A 13,075-nucleotide genomic window follows, 5' to 3' on the forward strand; every position below is an offset into this window, starting at 1 on the left:
TTTTGTCTGAATCAATTTTCACCGTGATGATCACAAAACAATGACTTTTCTAACTCTGCCATTCATTGTACTTGGCACCTAATTCAGTTTCTGTTTCTACCTCCTTTTTAATCACAGTCTACTGATTTATAATCTCATCATTCATCCCTCGGCTTATCTATATTTTCTGAGTTTTCCAAGTACAAAGATGTTTTCTAAAATTATGTTTCTTCTATTAGTTTTTCTTTCTTCCTTTTTTTAAAAAAATTATTTTATTTTAAAGTAGTCTCTACATCCAACATGGGGCTCAAGCTCTCAACCCCAAGATCAAAGGTCACACACACTACCAACGGAGCCAGCCAGGCATCCCTTAGTTTTTTTCAAATATATGCACTTCCTTTGAAAATAAAATGTTACTTTTTCCTCCTTTTATACTGCAGGATCTTTCCTTAGGCTCAAGTAGGAATACTCAGCTATTTCATTTATAGAATTTTCCCTTCCTTCTATCCATTGATTGATGTCTGCTTATTTGGACTAAAATCTGTAATTCCCATATCCTCTCAAACACTATGCTTTTAAGCCCATTCCGGTTTCTTTTGTTAACTACTGTGTGCTTGTGTTTCACACATAGTAAATGCTTCATAAATATTTATCCAATGAATGACTGGCTTCAATGTATGCATTTGTATTCTTCAGGATTGCTTTTACACCCAGAAAAGGTTACTCCAGGATTCCTTGCTTTTGTAAAATTAATGTGCTATTTATTAAAGTTATAGATTTAAAGCTTGGTTCTTCCTAAAGCTTTTAAATCCACCTTATAAATCTTACTATTTGATTTATAAATGTATTAAAGTATACATTTGTAGTAATACTCTAAAAACCTTTTGCAGGGCACCTGGGTGGCTCAGTCAGTTAAGTGACTGACTTGATTTTGGCTCAGGTCATGATCTCAGGTTCCTGAGACTGACTCCTGCCTTAGGCTCCCTGCTGGGTGTGGAGCCTGCTAAGATTCTCTCCCTCTCTCTCTCTTTCCCTTCGCTTCTCCCTCTCTGAAAAAAAAAGGGGGGGGGGCATTTGCTAAATATTTGGTCCCATTTATAAACTTAGATAATTGAATTCATTTTTTTGAATTGCATTTGGAAATTTAATATATTTAAATTTAATCAATGATTCTTTGATACATATGAGTTGTCCAACTGACAAATTTCCCCAAGTATTAAATAATTTTTATGATGCTAAAAAGTTACACATAAATATGGTGTTTCTTGATATCTTTAAAGTGTTCCAATATTGTAAGCTTAAGATAGGCTTAAAATTATAGTGTAAATAGATTATTTAGCTATACAATTTCAACTAGATTCCTAAGATTACTCAGACATATTAAAATGCCAAAATTTTCTTAAATATTTTTAGACTTAATTCTAAATCGTTTGGTTTTGAGAGATGTTTCCCTGGAAAGGAAACAATAATATAAGTATTTTCTATGTAATCTTTATCTGAAATTAAAATTTAATTGTGCATCCGTTTTTATGTCAACTCTACCCCTAACTCTGCTCCAAGGTAAAAATTAGAGAATGTCTGTATAATTTTGTCAGATGAGGTCTCAAACAGGAGTCATACCAGTTAATAAACCAAAACGGACTATAAATAGTGTTTCCTCGGGCAGCCTGGGTGGCTCAGCGGTTTAGCACCGCCTTCAGCCTAGAGCATGATCCTGGAGTCCCAGGATCGAGTCCCACATTGGTGCACCCTGCATGGAGCCTGCTTCTCCCTCTGCTTCTCTCTCTCTCTCTCTCTCTCTCTGTATCTCATGAATAAATAAATAAGATCTTTAAAAATAAATAAATAGTATTTTCTTTGTAGTCTAATAATAGTACTTATGCCTACCAATATTATAGCACTTAACACTGATTGCAGTCACTTATTTTCTTATGAGTCTCCCTCAGTTTTCTGTGAGCCATTTGAGGGAAAGCACTGCTTTTTCCCCATGTCTGTATCCCTGAAAACCAACACAATACTTAGGGAAGTCATATTTGTTAACTGCTAAATGAACACTTGAATAACTGAATTCCAGTTTCAATGAACTTGGGCAAATTGTCGTTCCATCCAGTAGAGGGCAGCTGTGCACACAGTACTGTACAGAGCAACCCCTACATCAAGACTGAGTAAACCAGCCTTCTGAATTTGAAAAATTCTATTCCTTCCACTCTCTGATTATAGCAGGGAGGGCCACTCCCCTACTCCCACCCCACCCCACCTCGGGCCCATGCCAATAGACACAGAATCAAGATCAGTTATTTTGAACAATTTTTCTTGTTTTATTGGAAAATCTCAATCAAAATCTTCTTTAGAAATGCAGAATTCTCTTACTAGAAAACACTTGAAAAAAAAATCCATATGGGCAATCTTTAAAAAAACAAAACAAAACAATAATACTTTGATATATTGATATATTTATACAGAATTCTAGAAATTCTAGGTGTTGTCATCACCCTTTAATATATTACATTAACTTGACCTTTAGAGAAATTATTTCCATATGACTTTTTGGCTCATATCATACACTAAGCTGCCTTAGAGGAAAAAAATAGAGGTAATCATGTTCATAAAGGGCATTCTATTTCTAGTATAGCTTTGTGTAGTGTGCAGGACTGGAGAAAGGATGATTTCTCTTGTTTTTTTTTTTTTTTTTTTCCAAAAGAAAAGATGTACCCACTGAGATGCACTGATCTTAGACAGTAGAAAATGGACTATCCTGGACAGATTGGAACTGTGTAAAGTTCTGTGTAAAACAAAAGTGAATAGTTAACATGTTATTTCATTCACTCTCACAGCTGTTCTATGAAATATGCAGAGGTAGGTTTATCAGGAAGCTAAAGAAATATGATTCAGGATCCTCATTTGTATGACCCCTCCCAAGATCCTGAAAGGGGTTGCAACAGTGTCTTTGCATGGCTGTATGTTTTGGTTAAAATTTACAGGAAACCTTTTATTTTTATTTTTATTTTAAAGATTTATGTATTTGAGAGAGAGTGTACAAGTGGGGGCAGGAACAGAGGGAGAGAGTCGCAAGTAGACTCCACGCTGAGTGTGCTGCCAATGTGGGGCTCTATCTCACAACCCTGAGATCATAATCTGAGCAGAAATCAAGAGCCCAATGCTTAACCAACTGAGCCACACATGCCCCCAAAAGATCTTTTAATGGCAGTTGGTTAAGATCAAGAATTAAACTTCATTTCCCCTCTTCCACTTCCCTCTTCCTTTGGGGGTAGTGTTAAAGGGCTGTGGGTAATTTTAGGATGTGATTGTGGGGATCTAAAATTAGGGATACATTTAATTTAATTTGAGTTTATATCATATATTTTTGTATCTCACAGCCACTTCTGTGTCTAGCATATATGATGAGAAGTTGCATCATGATTTAAATGTGTACAAAAGCACCAATATTTATCAGAATTCCTCTGTCTGTGGGACACAAATCTGTAATAGAGCTTCCAACAGCAAGTATATATGTAGGAATTCTTATGTTTTAATATCCCAACTAACAGTAGTAAAATAAAAAATCATCTAACCAAGCTGGAAGACTAAATTGTTTTCCTATTCTCACCACTGAAAATGGTACTACAACATTTACATCACACAAAGAGGTATTCAGAGAAAATGAAGATTAAATGCAGAGAGAAAATATATTAGAGGAGTGTCAGGTAGTTAATAAAATATATTATTTTTCTGGGTTTTGTGATGTTGTGATGTTTGTCAACTGCTTAAATCTGTACTTTGTTATGGTGTCTTTTCTTATTCATATCCAATTTTGTGTTCATAATTTTTTATTCTTTTCCTTAAACTCGGGCCCTCAAAACTGTATAAGATTCAGGACCCCAAATCCTGGCTTCTATTCTGGAAATAGCAAAATAGAGCCTCAGGAGATTAACAACTTCAAGTCACAAAATTTGTAGGGTTCAAACTCAGACCTGTAATCCCAAGGTCAGTTTGAAGATCAGTCTCGTCTTACCTCTTCTAACCAGTTCGGGTTTGTTATAAGCAATGTATATATCTGAAGAACATTTGCATGCTCACATTTTGAGATTTCATCTTAAATTCGTGTCCAATAAGTTTAAAGTTAAATTTCTTTGTCAAGAAAATGGAAATAACAAGTGTTGATAAGGATGTAGAGAATTAAACCCTCATGCATTGCTGGTGGGAATGTAAAATGGTGCAGGTGCTAAGGAAAATGGTCTGGAAATTCCTTAAAAAGTTAAATACAGATTCACCATTTGGTCCAGCAATAACACTGCTAAGTATATAAACAAGAGAAGGGACAACATACATCTACACAAGTGTACACAAATGTTCATACCAGCATTGTTCCTAATAGCCAAAAAGCAGAAACTCAGATATCCGTCAACTAATAAATACTAAACAAAACGTAATATGTCCCTACAATACGATATTCTTCAGGCATTGAAAGAAGTGAAGTTCTGATTCATGCTACAACATGGATGTCTGCAAAACATCACACTAGATGAAAGAAGCCATGCATAGAAGGTCACATACTATATAATCCTATTTTTATGAAATATCCAGAATAGGCAAATGCATAGAACGGAAAGTGGATTAGTGGTTGCCAGGAGACTCTGGGGGATGGTGAGTCATTGTTACCAGATATGGGTGTCTTTTGGGGGTGATGACAAATATTCTGGAATTACATATTGGGGCTAATTGCACAAGGTAGTGAATATACTGAAGACCACTGCAGTGTACTGTTTAAAAGGGTGCATTTTATTGTATGTGAACTGTATTGATTTAAAAAATAGAAAGGAGAAGTTAAATTTATAGCTAAATTTCTTATTCTGAGGCATGTATCCTTTTACCTACAAAACCTTGATAAAGTAATACAAGAGATTTATTAAAATTTTAGCACAGGATTTCTTTTTCTACAGGGTTGTTTTTGGCAAGAAGCCTACTTTCATGGGTGATTTTTCTTATCCAGAATTCTGAGAATTTACTTGGCACCCAGTAAACATTATGTTGTGTTGATTCTCTAATTCCTAGTCTAACCTATAGGTCACTGGAAATGTTTAAGACTTTATATCTACAAAGGAAGAGACTAGAGAAATAACAATAAGTCTAAGAGAAGGTAACACATACACTCAGTGGTGGATCCTCTGGTTGGCTCCCCTGAAAGCGTTGCCTAGCTCAGCTGTGCTGCAAACTCTTCAAGGTAAAGGTAAAACAGGTGATCTCACACTGAAATTATTCAGAAAACAAGTTGCTCACAAAATACCACAGGTATATTTTCTCAGGAGTTGTTTCTGATTCTCTCCTAAAGTGCATTTCAGTTTGGAGTGCTTGGGTGGTGCATGCAGTTGGTTGAGTATCCAACTCTTGGTTTTAGCTCTGGTTGGATCTTGGTGTGAGATCCAGCCTTCTGTTGGGCTCTAAGCGCTTGAAGTCAGCTTCAGATTCTCTCTCTCTCTCTCTCTCTGCCCCTCCCACTCATGCTCTCTCTCTCTCTTAAATAAATCTTAAAACAAACAAATAAATAAATAAATAAAATGCAATTCAGTTTGACCAGCTCCAGTTTCTCTCACCTGGAGATTTTGGATTTTTACCCTTAAACTCAGAATAACATATTCAGATAATTCAGATTTTATTTAATCCCAGTCTTTATTCAATGAGTACAAAATGGTGTGCCTCAACCTTTTATCTCCTCAGAATTTTTTTAGTAATAGTAATAATGACTGCTATGAAATGTACACATGTATGTGAATATATATCATATATTCAAATAACATATCAGAGGTCAAACTCTGTAATCCCATACCACAAATATCATTGTTAAGACAGTATAGATAGGGCCATGTTCATCCCTACATCTGTATTAGTGGTACTCTATCGAGGGCAATTTTGCCTCTAGGGGACATGCGGCAGCTCACTCTGAACTTGGGAGTTCTTCCTAGAAACCACTGGTGAAAGTGATGCTCAGCTGGATTTAGGCCTCTATATTGGGTTTCAGGTTTCTTAGTTTACAGTTTTCCCATAGGGCAAAGAACTTTCTTTTTAAAAAAGATTTTAAGTAATCTCTATACTCAAGGTGAGGCTCGAGTTCACAACCTGTAGAGCAAGAGTCACATGCTCCACTGACTGAGCCAGCCAGGGACCCCAAGAACTTCCTTTTATGTATTTTTCTATCACTTCAATGCGAGTTTGGCAGGTGTGAGATAAACACATTTGCTCAGGCCACCGAATTAATATGCAAATTTTAAATTTCAAAACATATTGTCAAAATCAATCTTCCAAAATAAAATTTGTACCAGTTTACACTTCTATCAGTAGTTGACAAGAGTGCCAGTTTCCCATTCTCATGCCAGCGCTGGGCTAAATCTCTCTTCAAATTTTTCTTAGCTTCATTGATTCAAAATATTTTTCTTTTGATTTGTGTTTCTCTGATTTTCAGTGAATTTATTATCTTATGTGTCGTGGGAGGTTTTTGATGACTACTTCAATTTCCTCCCTGGTTATTGGCCTGTTCAGGCTTTCTATTTCTTCCTGTTCCAGTTTTGGTAGTTTGTGGTTTTCTAGAAATGTGTCCATTTCTTCTAGATTGCCTAATTCATTGGGGTATAGCTGCTCATAATGTTTTTAAAATAATTTGTATATTTCCTTGGTATTGGTTGTGATCTCTCCTTTTTCATTCATGATTTTATTAATTAGAATAAAGTCTGTGTAATACCATCTTAGCTTCTGTTTCTGCAAATTTTGTTAAATCTCCATTCATTGTTTTACTGAAATGTTTGATGATTTTTTTTTATCAATTTGAAAGATGTACTAATGCTAGATGCATTAATTACATTTCTGCTATGGATTTTCTGCGTGTATTTTTCCCAGTTTGTCATTTATATTTTATTATTATTTATGGTCTATTTTGCTCTGGAAGTTTAAAAATAAGTTTTGTAGTTAGACCTGTAAATATTTTCCTTCATGGTTTCTGATTTTAGTGTGGTTCTTAAAACATTCTTTTGTTTTACTTTCTTTTTTTTGTTTGTGTATTTTTTAAAGTAATCTCTATGCCCAATGTGGGGCTTGAACTCTTGACCTTGAGATGAAGAGTCACATGCTCTATTGACTGAGCCAGCCAGGTGCCGCCCTCTCTCTTTTTTGTTTCTAGAGGTAAATGCATAATCTATCAATGTTTTTTCCTTATTAATATAAATATTAAGCAGCATTGAATTTTCCCTGAATAGGATTTTTAACTATATTGTGACATAGTTGCTATACTCTAAATAGTTGGTAATTTCAAAGTTTTTTCAATTCTATTATATAATTTCAATTTTATTTATTTATTTTTTATATTTTATTTATTTATTCATAGAGATGCAGAGAGAGAGAGAGAGGCAGAGACACAGGCAGAGGGAGAAGCAGGCTCCATGCAGGAAGCCGGATGTGGGACTCCATCCCGGGACTCCAGGATCACGCCCTGGGCTGCAGGCGGCGCTAAACCGCTGCGCCACCGGGGCTGCCCTAATTTCAATTTTAATTTCTTCTTTACCTAAGAGTTATTTAGAGGTGTCATTTAACATTTCCAGGCAATTGATTTTTTGAAAAGTTTCCTTTTCATTGATAGCTTCTATTTTTCAGTATTATTTTGGTCAGCAATTTCTGCTTTGTAGAATTTATTATTTATGACAATATAATCCCTTAATCTCTGTGCAATTTCATTTATTCTGAAATACTCATCTTTAACCAGCCTCATGAGATCACTCACACCATCATCATCTCTCTTTACAGAGTGGGTCTTTCCCAGTTTCACCTAAACTATTATAATTTGATCCTTACTGGCTTCTCTCAATTCAGAATGACACTTCCTTTATACATTTCTAGAAACATGTGACATTTTCTGAGGTATGAAGAAAATGGTCTTTTTTGCATTTGAAGAGTTTTATTATAGTCCAGATCACAGGTAGATGGGAGATTATGGAGACTCTGAACTAGACCTACAAGGTGGAATGGGCCTTGCAATAGCAGCTACAGAATGTCCTGGAAGGTGGGGAGGGAGTCCAGGTCAACAGACAGAATAAAATTTTTGAGAGATCTGGAAAATCAACAATATTGATCTCAAGGTAGTCCAAAAGTAAGATAGGGAGTGCTTAAGAGGCTTGTGGAATAAATAAAGGTGAATTCTGGAGGCAATGAAAATCGGAGATGCAAATAGATAGGTAAAGGGGTGCCTGGCTGGCTCAGTTGTTAGAACATGCAAATCTTGATCTTGAAGCTGTGAGTTTGAGCCCCACGTTGAGCATAGAACCTACCTGAAAAAAAAAAAAAAAAGGTAGAGAGATCAACCACTGGAATTGACAACTGAGAAGAAATCAGATCTCCGATCCTAAAAAGATTGCTAACCTGGAAAGGTGACCAAGATTAGAATTAAGGAATGTGGAACAAGATGGAAGAATGCTGGTCATGATAATTCAGGTAAAATGTCAGAAGTATGGAAGAATAGATGTGATGGTATCAAGTCCAATATTTTCGGTTTAGAATTCCTTCAGTGCCTTCCAAAGATTAGAACTGACCCTAGTGATAAAGTATCCCCTGGTTTAGATAGGGGGTTGGTGGCAGAAAGGAGATATTAGGCATAATTTGACATAACACATGGAAAATCCAATTATTCCATTAGAAGTCTCCTTCTGTAAATGATGCTATACAGTGGAACATTTTTTCAAGTTTTACTGAAACATGATTGACATACAGCACTGTATGAGTTTAAGATGTACAGTATAATGATTGACTTACTGTGAAATGATTACCACAAGAAGTTTAGTAAATATCCATCATCATATAGATACAAAAAAAAAAGAAAAAAATTTTTTTCCCCTTGTGAAGTCTTCAGGTTTACTCTCTCAGCCTTCAAATATACCACATGGCAGTGTTAACTGTAGTGATCATATTGTACATGACATCCTCATTACTAATTTATCTTATATATGGAAATTTATACCTTTTGAATAACTTCGTCCAGTTCTTCCACTCTTTACCCCTGTCTCTGGTATATTTGATTTTTTTCTATGAGGATTTTTTGTCTGTTTTTGTTTTTGCTTTTTTTTTTTTTTTTTTTTTGGTACTCACATTGAAGAATGTTTGTATTAGCCAGGAAATAAAGAGAACAATATAATTCTGTGTATCCATTATCTAGATTCAACAATTATCAACATTCTGCAATTTTCATTTCATCTCTCTCTTTTGTTCATGATATATTTGAGGAGTCAAATGCACAAATACACAAAGTATCATCCAATTTTTATTTTAAAAGTAACACACACAGAAAGAGAAGGAGAGTGTGTGCATGCCTCTGTGTGTGTGTATTTAGTAAGAGATCTAGAAAAAAACACATCTGTGATTACGTGATTATTTCTAGTGTGGGGAGTGAGATAGGTCAGAATAAGGTAAGTAGATTTTATTTTTTTTAAATTATTTTAGAGAGAGAGAGAATGAACTGGAGGTGGGTAAGGGAGAAGGGGCAAAAGGAGGAGAGAAAGAATCCCAAGCAGGCCCCACACCCACCTCAGTCTCAGGCTCAATCTCGCAACCCTGAGATCATGACCAGAGCCAAAATCAAGAGTCAGACGCCCAACTGGCTGAGCCACACAGGTACCCCAGGGAGATAAAATTTTAATTTTTTACTCTATACTCCTGGGTTGGTTTAAAAAACAAAGATAAAAACAATATCATGTATTGCTTTTACAACTAAAATAAGTGAAAAAAATAAAGGAAAGCATTTTACATACAGGGCTTAATAAAATCAACCAACATTATTATCACCATTAACTACAGTGTTTTTTTTTTTTATAATAAATTTATTTTTTATTGGTGTTCAATTTGCCAACATACAACTTCGGTGTTCAAGGGAGATATTTAGTTGCACATTTATCTATGGCCTTTGTAATATTTTCCATTTTTACTGTATCAGATATCAGCATGTTGAACCAATTTTAATATATATGACTGCCAAGGTAACAATATGTAGAAAACTTGCAGTATTTCCAGAAAAGAAAAAACTAAGCTACCCGGTGACAGCAAAGGCCTGAACAAAATCATGAGGAAGGCAGGGAGCTGTTAATAATCGATTTGATCAGTGCAGAGTGAGTTGTCACAAGATGAAGAGTGGCCAAATCCTCTGTGTTCCATTTACATCAAATGGGAGGTGGATGCAGGTATTGCATGCTCTCTGGAGACTGATAAACCCATTACTCACACAATAAACATTGTATTGCAGTGGCAAAGCTGCTACCCTGACAGACACTAGTTCTTTGTTTCTCTTCTGTGAACACACAAGATAACTTTCAAAAAAGCAGTGAATTAGTGCATAATATTGAGAAAAACTTGAATAAGTGCCTGTTACGGACTGAATTGTGTCCTTCCAAAATTCAGATGAAGCCCTAACCTCTAATGTGGCTGTACTGGAGGTAGAGCCTCTAAAGAGGTAGTAAAAGTTAAATGAGGTCGGAAGGGTGGGCTGCTAATTTGATAGGACTGGTGTCCTTTTAAGAAAGAGAAGAAAAAAAAAAGAAAAGAAAAAGAAAGGGAAGAGACTCCAGAGATTTCCCTCTCTGTATGTGTGAAAGCACAAAGGAAAGGCCACGTAAGGACACAGAGACAAGGCATCTATCCACAAGCCAGGAAGAGAGGCCTCAGCAGAAACCAATCTTGCCATTACCTTGACCTAGGACTTCTAATCCCCAGAACTGTGAAAAAATAAAATTCTGTTGTTTAAGCCATTCAGACTATGATACTCTGTTATGGCAGCCCTGGCAGGCTTAATACAGTGCCCTAGTATCTTTCTTGAAGATTCTTTCATTTAACCAAGATCGCCTCTTGTCTTTTTTCAAAGGATTCAAGCTTCCAGTTTCATCTCTATTGTCCTCAATCTTGTTTTCTCTCAACCATTTCTTATCATTTTTGTGTTGCTCAGATTTTATTAAAATAGAGTCTTGTGCTCTTTAGATAAGAAACTGAGGAAAATGTACGTAATACAATGTGATTTTTGTTTTTTGAAATGACTGGTTAAGAAAAATATACCTCATAAGTCTGGTTTAGAATTAAATTGCCAAAATACCTTAATTTCCATACACATTTTATTATCTTCTTTATACCCTGCATATTAACTTTATTCATCTGAATGCATTTGAAAAATGGTGACCCTCCCCATCAGGCTATCAGGATTACTGTTTCTAGTCAAGTAGAATTGTCAAACTATTATTTTTTTGTGAACGTCAGAAGTAAAGAATTCTCTCTTATCATAATGACAACAGCAGCAACAACAAAATGGCAATTACATGAACTAAAAGATATGTTATTACTATTGTGGTAAACATCTCTTACTCTATACATGCATCAAATCCTTAGTACACTTTATTTTATTTTTTCTTAGTACACTTTAAACTTACACAGTGTGGTATGTCAATTGTAGCTCAATAAAGTTAGGAATTTTTTTTAAAAAGAATTAATTCCACCTTAAGTATTATTGTTTTCAATACTTGTCAGGATCCCTGATTTAGCTTGATTTAGTTAATTTGAACTGTGCACATACTAGTCCTCAAAATTCTTATAGGTGAGTGATGAACCCAAGCTAGCAGAAAAAAGATCCAAAAGAATATGACTCTTCATAATAAATAAATGCTATAGACTATTTTCATGTAATTAGTTCTTAATCATAACTGGCTGTAAGACCTTTGGCACTTAGCTTCTTGTTTTTTGTCTGTATAGAGAAGGTATTCACTGCTATTGTTTGTGTTTTTTCCTGAGATTCATGGTTCAGAGAAAAGTTTGAGAGGCACCGGACAAGATGATCTGTAAGATTCCTTCAAGTTCTAACATTCTTTCAATCATATGTCATAATTCACAGTCCCAGCTGCATGGCATGCTGGGACATTCAGACAAGCCGGATCAGGGACCTAGGAGCAGAAAGGGGCAGTACTGTGGAGAAACCCCAGGGGCATTAGCTCAGCCTGAGGAAAAGATGTGCAATCAAACCAGCAAATTCATGGGGATGTGGCTAACTCCAGGTGACTCTAAGACAGCATATTCTTCAAAGGGAAAACTTGATTCTGATAGCAATGGTCATAATGCTGTGCAGGTGAGTTTCCAGAATCTTAAGACTCAGAGTAGAGTCATTGTGGGGAATACCAAGAATTCTGGAGCAAAGACAGTGGAATAAACTCAGTGAAGGAAATCTGGATTATGGTTTACCAAGCTGGGATTTAGGACCAACCTTTACTTTCAGTAAGGAAATTGCTTGGGGGCAGAGAACCTTAGTAGACAAATCAGACACACTGGCTATATTTGGGAGCCATAAGTGTGGGTGTGTATCTGTTTGCCTTCTGGGAGTGAAAAATTGTAGGCAGGCTGTGGCTCAGTGCTTACACAGGCTTCCAGGACTCTCTTCCTCTTTGGTATATCAATTATTTCCATACCCCCAGTACTTAGTATTGAGGGGAGCTTCTTAATTCTTACCACACTAGATTTTCACTTTAATGAGGCTGAGCCTGCCAAGTGTAGGACATGAGTAAGCAGTCGCTGATATTTGGCAAGTGGAAGAGGGAGCAGGCTTCTCTGGGACCATTTCAGAGACTGGGTGTTTTGTGCCAACCTCAGCCCATTGATAGTGACGCTATTGGCTATGACTGCCTGGGGTCATTCACCTAGGCCCAAGGTGAGACCCCACAGACATTTCCCCTTTCAGAGCCAACGTTGTGGCTGAAATGGCTTTTGTGATTCTCGTTCTGATTATAAGATACACCTCAGCACCGACTATCAGGGAACTTTGGAAAGAAAAACAATGTTTAGGGACTGAGCGTCTGCCTTCAGCTCAGGTCATGATCCGGGGTCCTGGGATCTAGTCCTGCATCAGGCCCCCTACATGGAGCCTGCTTCTCCCTCTGCCTATGTCTCTGCCTCTCTCTGTGTGTCTCTCATGAATAAATAAAATCCTAAAGCCAACCAACAAACAAAACAAAACAAGGTTTATTTCTCACAGATCCTGGAGGGCCCATGGCTGGTCTGGGACCATACAAGAGGTCTCAGGGAGAGAGTGCATGTGCAT

At 36.4% G+C, this 13,075-nt stretch overlaps 1 long non-coding RNA gene across 1 annotated transcript; it reads right to left on the minus strand.

Annotated features, from left to right (window-relative positions):
• Positions 1–7,877: 7,877 nt before the first annotated feature.
• Positions 7,878–11,842, minus strand: LOC144284485 (uncharacterized). The gene is made up of 3 exons (XR_013352887.1): positions 11,704–11,842; positions 8,380–8,550; positions 7,878–8,288 (listed from the first exon to the last, which is right to left on the minus strand). It is a non-coding gene; the product is annotated as an uncharacterized LOC144284485 (long non-coding RNA).
• Between the last annotated feature and the right edge of the window lie 1,233 nt (positions 11,843–13,075).

This window comes from Canis aureus, chromosome 15 (assembly GCF_053574225.1).
Source record: "Canis aureus isolate CA01 chromosome 15, VMU_Caureus_v.1.0, whole genome shotgun sequence".
Taxonomy (NCBI): domain Eukaryota; kingdom Metazoa; phylum Chordata; class Mammalia; order Carnivora; family Canidae; genus Canis; species Canis aureus.